Genomic DNA, 6,000 nt, shown 5'->3' with positions numbered 1-6,000 from the left:
GTGCACCAAAAGTGCCATAAGTACACCAGACGGCGATGCATGGAAATGCAAGCTGAGAGCATCTTCTGTATTTATGGCAGTTTTGATGGACTGTCACACTCGACCTAATGGTTAATGATGTAGCTTCTAAGCTATGACACCGGCCGTTAAATAAATCATGTACAAGAGCACCCAAGAGGTTTTTATTCAAGATGTCTACGTATGGCTACGGTTGTCCATCAGACAATGTAATGAAATACATGAACGTTCTTGTTTGCTGTCGTCTTAACCAACGTCGGTTTACTTTTGGCTGAAGGGATTAGCACAGACCATTTTCTGTAGATAAGCAAAAGATTGTGTTAATTGCAGGGTTATCCTACTACACTAATTTAAGTAAAGACAGTGAGAATCTGTTTGTTCAATTCAGACTTAAGTTACTGCAAATGAGACTGAGATGTATATGTCAGGTAAGACGCTCCTGAAGAAGCGAACATTCTAGCACGCCAGGTCACACAATACAACGGCCTCCAAGGACGCGCAGACTACCTCTGTGAAAGAATTGTCGGGAATTGGCGGTGATTTGTCACACGGTTCCCGTTAGTTTGGGGCGGGGACGAAGCACACGAGTGCTTGGAGCGGCAGACGGTGAAAGCTGACAGGTTTCCCACGAGGCTGCTGGCCTACGCAGCTCCAGCAGGTGCCCACACCGCGCCGCGCCGCGCCACAAGTGTGCCAGCACTGGCTTCCTAAACGGGCGGCACACTTCCTGCCGATGTGCCCCTGGGCGGCGTCTGACCCCACACACACGAGCACACGAGACGTGGCACACTTAAGCACCTGATGGGGCAATGAATCATACGTGAACATTCATAAACGTCAGTGAACGACTTAAAGGTAAGACCAAGTGCGGAGAGCACAGCTTTAATAGTCACAATGAGAGAGACTGGGACCAAGTATCCTAGGAGACTACAATGCATAATAGGAACACGAACATGATTAATGGACTTGAAACTTACTGTTATGGTCAAACAACATTTACTTGTAACGGGTTCTTTCTAACTAATAGCTATTTTTATGTTACATTATTTAGTTTTGCGTGTAGTGTTTCTGTGGGTATATAACATAGAAAGTAACGGTTACTGAGCAACAACAGAAATTATTTTTTAAATATTTGTTCTACTGAAACATATCGACGTCAGGTGAGTTACTACGATAGGTTACTCCTAATATCACTGTTTGTTACTAGTTTCTCTACTTTGCAAGGTCCATATCTCAGAGAAGCACCCATAGCCATAGCCCTCTGCTATTTCTGGTGTGTATTCTAACCACAGTAATCATCTAAAATCCCACCCCCTCCTTCCAATTAACATCTGTAAGGTAAAAGCCATCCTCTGAACCGGTAATCAGTATCCTGTCAGTCCTAAAAGTCTCGATAGTGGATTAATGAAAATAGAGAGAAAAGATAAGATGGTGGCTTCAGTGCTTCAAGTGTTCTATATAATCTCCTTCCACTTGATCACAATGCCCAGAACGTTCATACAATCATTTGAAACTGTAGAAAATGTGCTCCTTTGGAATTTTGTTCAACTCGTGACCATATATGCTCAAATGTCAGTTATATAGTCAGACCGTTAGCGCTTGATTTGAGTTTCTACAGTTTGTCGTTTTGTGGCAGATTCGTACTGATAACACAATTACCTGTGATGGTTTTTTCCACAACATAATTGTCCACATTTTACATTTCAGTTAAATCGCGGCAGGTACCCATGCGTCATTGCTTCTGTTCGTATGTCAAGACGCGTGGCGGGACAAACTTCGCCCACGCTCTTCTCTTTTTCGGAACATTCTGGAAATGTCTTAACACTTGCTTTAGAGATGTTTGTGCATTGCAAAATGTGACACAGCAAGATGACACACTATGGCCGCATGTTCACTGCTTAACATTGCCTGCTCACAGTTCACTGGTCAGATTCAGATCTGTAATTTGCGGTTTTCACTTCAAGCTGCCACCGTAGATGCATCGCTGACATCACATATTCACCAGGAATAAAATCGGCACCGAAACTCTTTGGATATGGGTATACGTGGCTTCAGAATCAAAACAGTAAATTCTATCGGAACCTGTTCTCTAGAATTGTGTAATTCGAAACTACGCAAGGGAAACATTTTTCATCCTGCATTAACGGCTATTTATAACTAGCAGTACCTATTCCTAACAGTCTCCCACTTTTCACGGGGAAGGAATATCATGGAAACCAAGGGAAGGGGATAGAGTGATTGAGGCACTGGAATCGAATGTGAAATGAGCTTTCCGTCTATCTTGATTCATATATTTCTCGTTGTCTTTAAATCATTTGTCGAATGGAGGGTTGATTATTACAGTTTTGTTCCTCAAATAAACGCACTAATGTTACCACGGTCTGTCACAGAAACGAAAATGTGGTGGTGGTGGTCAGTGTTTAACGTCCCGTCGACAACGAGGTCATTAGAGACGGAGCGGAAGCTCGGGTTAGGGAAGGATTGGGAAGGAAATCGGCCGTGCCCTTTCAAAGGAACCATCCCGGCATTGGCCTGAAACGATTTAGGGAAATCACGGAAACCCTAAATCAGGAAGGCCAGAAACGGGATTGAACCGTCGTCCTCCCGAATGCGAGTCCAGTGTGCTAACCACTGCGCCACCTCGCTCGGTAAACGAAAATGTCTCTTAGTACTTATGCAGAGGAATTAACCTGAGCATACGTCCTTCATGCAGTCTAAACATACGTTACAAACAGCTATGATTGACAATGCAATCATTGTTCTTTGAACCTTGAATCTGTTGATGCTTGTAGATCTAACTACTGGATAAAAATGCCAAGACTTTAATTTGAAATGAATTTTTGAAGTTGTTTAGGAGTGCTTCCTGACTGGAAAAGTACCATTTGATCATATCCTGTTGTGCTTTTGACCACCTATGGGTAAGAGTTTCTGCTCCCACCGTGCATTGAAGTCTCATCGACTTGCGTTGGAGCAGGAACTACGACAAATGTAGAACAGTAAGAAAACATAGTATATGAGATTCATATCCTTGTAGTATTTATGGTGCAGGTATTCAGCCTTCGTAATTCGTCTATCGTGTAGCTTAAATTAACTTTTGGAGTAATTTCTGTGTAAAATTTTGAATTTAGCTGCACCCTTTATTTTGTAAATTTGGTTCATCATCTTACCTCTTTGTGCTCAAGTGCAGCTGTGGAAACGTTTCTCCAACGAGCACGTGTCTTCGATTCAGGAGAGAAATGAAACCACTGTTGGAATTGATGTGCTACTAAGCTGTACGTATACAGAAGTGAGTAAGCAAACAACCAAGTTCTTTCGTTACGCTGGACATGATATCTGCTGAGACATTAGACCTCAAGATGAGTAAGAGATACTAAATCGCATAAAACATGTTTTGAATATGCTGTAGGATGGGAACGATATCTGTTGTTGTACTCTTTAAATTATTTTTAAGCACTTAAAAAATATGACTTAATGTCTGTACATTTCAGGGAATTACGTTAATTTCGACGCCAGGTACACTTACCCCACCACTTGGTGCGTTGGGTAGAAGTGAGGTTAAAAACACCATACAGCGTCATAGATTCATAACTTGCTTGGTGTCCTTAAATCGCTCAGGACAATGCAGGGATAATTCTTTGGAGAAAGAAACGTTTCATTTTCTTCGCGATCCTGGTCTGATCCCAACTTGTGCTGTGCTTGCAATGATATCAGAGAGGAAATTATATTCCCTTTCATCCTTCCTTTCGTCGCTCTTAGGAACTCTTACCTTTTGGAAGTAAATAGAGCTAAATGAAAAATTGTTTTAAGGAATATTAGAGAGAGATGCCAACACTCTCTCTCTCTCTGACTTATAGGGAAGTGAAAAGACAAGAGAATTAATATTCAGTAATGAGCCTCACCATTCATGAATGGATGGCAGCTGCCAGGTTGCAACTCTCGGAAAGCACACAAACGTTTCCCTTCTGTAATATTATCCGAACAGTATTAGTAATCATCATTTCTGTTATATCATTCAGAAATCAAATACACTGGTGTCCAAAATTAAAGCAACAAACTTCTGTTTCCCCGTCCTGATAAAATCGTACAAACTGTCAACAGATGTCGTTACGATAGAGTTCTGTACGGAAGATGGCATTCCAATAAACGGAAAACCATGTCAGCAATGACGTCAGGGCAGTTATCAAGCGGGGTAGTGTTTGCAGGGTAGTCCCATATCCACAATCGCCGTGAACACAGCCGCAGACTGTGCAGTATGGCACAGTGAAGACGCCTACCAGACTCTCTGCCGTTGAGCGCCGTAGGAAGAATGGAAGCCGGAGAGTCGCAAACTGATGTGGCCCCTATGGCTTAATGTGGATTATTCTGTTGTTTCTAGGACGAGGCTACAGTTTATAGAGACCGAAACTGTATTCCGGAGACCGGAACAGGGAGACTTTATAGAGAACGGAACTGTATCCCAGAGACCGGGACAGGACAACCCATGCGTGACATCAGAAAGCATGAACAGTTATTTGGCTGTAAGGCAGGACGGTACCGCCTCACTAGTGCAGTGCAACTGGCATCTGACCTCGCAGCATCCCCTGGACATGTTGTTTCGAGGCAAATTGTGTACAGAAGGCTTCAGCACAGTGGCCTTTATTGTTCGAGACTTGCTGTCTTTTTACCTCTGGCGTGTCTTCACAGAAGGGAGCGTCCATACTAGAACCGTCAAATGACTCCTGGTCTGTCGAACGGTGTGGCAATGTTTTTTTTTTTTTTTTTCACAGGTGCGTCCGATTTGGTCTGGAGAGTGATTTTCAGTCGATTCGCATCTGGAGGGCACATGGAACACGATTTCGGGACCCAAATATTGTGGAAAGAGACTGATATCGAGGAGGGTCCCTAATGGTGTGGGCAGGGATTATGTTGACCACTTGAAGACCTTTTATGAAATTGTACGGATGAATCAGCAAGATTTAACGGTGGCGGGTACCGTTGAGGAGATCTTTGGATCTCATGCGTGGTTGCTGCGAGGTGCTGTGAGCCCAGACTTCTTACTGGTGGACGATAATCCTCGACCTCATAGAGCAAGGTTAGTTGATATGTTTTTGGAAACGGAAGATATTGCATGCATGGCGTGGCCTGATCGCTCTCACAATTTGAATTCCTTGAACATATCTGTGATGCACTAGGGAAACGGGTTGCATCACTTCAGTGTCCACCAACCACTCTCCAAGGCTTGTGGGCAGCTCTGCCTCACATGAGATTGATGACATCATTCACAGAATGTCCCGTCGTATTCAGGCCTATATTGGTGCCAGAGATGGTTACACCCCATACTGAGCACGTTAACCAGTCGTCAGAATGTATGCACAAATTCGTTAAGTTGGAAAAAAAACGAACATTTTTGTCTACCGTTATGCATGCTCCAGCTGATTACGTTCTGTATTCTTTACCTTGTTTATACTTTACTACCAGCTGTTCATACTGTTTTGTGGCAAAATGAACGCAATCTTGGAAAATTTTCGTTTGTTGCTTTAATTGTGGAGACCAGTCTATTTCTCACATATCTTCTTTCCACTAATCAGCGCAAGAAACTGTAGCTGCTAATTCAGGAAAGATTTCAGTGGAGCTTCTGTGGAGGGGAAGGAAGAGTTTCCCTCATTTCAGAAGGTTGCTGTGGTATCGATAGCTACGATGCCACAACGTAGGTGCGCTCTGCTAGGTTGGCTGTACGACACCGACACCGACGACGACCGTCGCTCCTGATTCAGCCCATTTCATTCCGAGTAGACGACCAAGCAACATAGTTTCTACTTGATAGGGGGCTAGCCATTACAGACTTTGTTACTTCAGTTACTTGAATGTTTGTTTGTCCAACTACTAGTAGCTGTTAGCTTTGATACCTCTACGGCTCATCTGTACACAAAGTTAAGTATTATCACTTGTATATGTTCTTACCCCAGTAAAAGAGTTTCAATTTACACGCAGTACCGAAGCATT

General features: G+C 43.2%; 1 long non-coding RNA gene across 1 annotated transcript in view; it reads left to right on the top strand.

Annotated features, from left to right (window-relative positions):
* Positions 1-699: 699 nt before the first annotated feature.
* LOC126284703 (uncharacterized) overlaps positions 700-6,000 on the top strand; it is a 110,794-nt gene continuing 105,493 nt past the window's right edge. The window contains exon 1 of the long non-coding RNA XR_007551530.1: positions 700-873. This is a non-coding gene — a long non-coding RNA (uncharacterized LOC126284703). The remainder of the gene's footprint in view (positions 874-6,000) is intronic.

Source organism: Schistocerca gregaria, chromosome 8 (genome assembly GCF_023897955.1).
Source record: "Schistocerca gregaria isolate iqSchGreg1 chromosome 8, iqSchGreg1.2, whole genome shotgun sequence".
Lineage (NCBI taxonomy): Eukaryota > Metazoa > Arthropoda > Insecta > Orthoptera > Acrididae > Schistocerca > Schistocerca gregaria.
This window is presented reverse-complemented; position numbering and strand designations above follow the sequence as displayed.